Below are 1,071 nucleotides of genomic sequence, written 5' to 3' on the forward strand. Positions count from 1 at the left end.
GGGGGGGAGAGTGTTGGTTGTGTCTCCACAGAACTGGAATGGGCATACAGCCCCCATCAGGACACGCAAAATCAGAGGAGCAATGTAAAATGAGGAAGAATACACGGAGAGACTGGACCAGGCGCCGGCCCTAGCCAGATTTGGCCTGATCCCCACCATGGAAGGGAGCACCACAGAGGATGGAAGTAGATCGTCCAGTGTGGGAGGGGAGCTGACCTACCACACCACACCCAGAGGGAAACTGGGACAAAGGAAGGAGGAGGAAAGGAGCGGAGCACAACTGGGCCCACCAAACTCAGAGGACGATGGCCCAGCTAGTGGGGGCCCGGTGTACAGAAAGGACCATGTGGCTGTCCCCACGGCGAGATGCGGTGTCCTGAGCTGACCCATGGTCCTGCACGGGACAGGACAGGAGACACAGTGTGGGATGGACGACTGAACTGACCCCACCACACTGAGGCAAAACACTGGGGGCGTGCAATGGAGCGGCAGGGAAGCAGAGCAAGGAGGTCCCAAGGGAAGACAAACGATGGACTCTGGGGCCAGGACGTGGCACCCCATTAGACTCATCCAGAAAATGCTCTTAAAGGTCAGCAAACAGACCTTGATCTACTAACAGGCTTTTTTTCCCCCCCTCTTTTCGTTTTCTTTTTTTTCCAGCCTATCTGTTCGTTTTTTGTTTTTTGTTTTCCTTTTTCCCCTTCTTTTAAATTTTGTATGTCAGCGGCTTTTTTGTTTGTGGGCTTGTCAGTGCTGCAGCCGTCTTTGCCAGGTTCTTATGAGCCGCTTTGGCGCTGTGCTGTCAAAGCCAATCCCAATTTTATTCACACATTGTTATGTCTGCACACCCACCTAGATAAGAGAAGTTGGACAAAAAAAAAAATATGAGAAGAAAATAAAGGGACCAATGGCCCCGGAGGGACATGGGAGTGTGGGAGGTAGGGGAAGGGAGGAGGGTTGGCCAACCTCGGGACAAGGGAACAACAAATGGTTCAAAACCAATGGTAGGGAAGGGATGGGAGGACTGGTAGGGAGTGACCAAGGTCAAGGCAACCGCGAGGAACTACCGAA

The sequence above is a fragment of the Echinops telfairi genome, unplaced genomic scaffold (assembly GCF_000313985.2).
Source record: "Echinops telfairi isolate 266 unplaced genomic scaffold, ASM31398v2 ScPeMD7_11;HRSCAF=52, whole genome shotgun sequence".
Taxonomy (NCBI): Eukaryota; Metazoa; Chordata; class Mammalia; order Afrosoricida; family Tenrecidae; genus Echinops; species Echinops telfairi.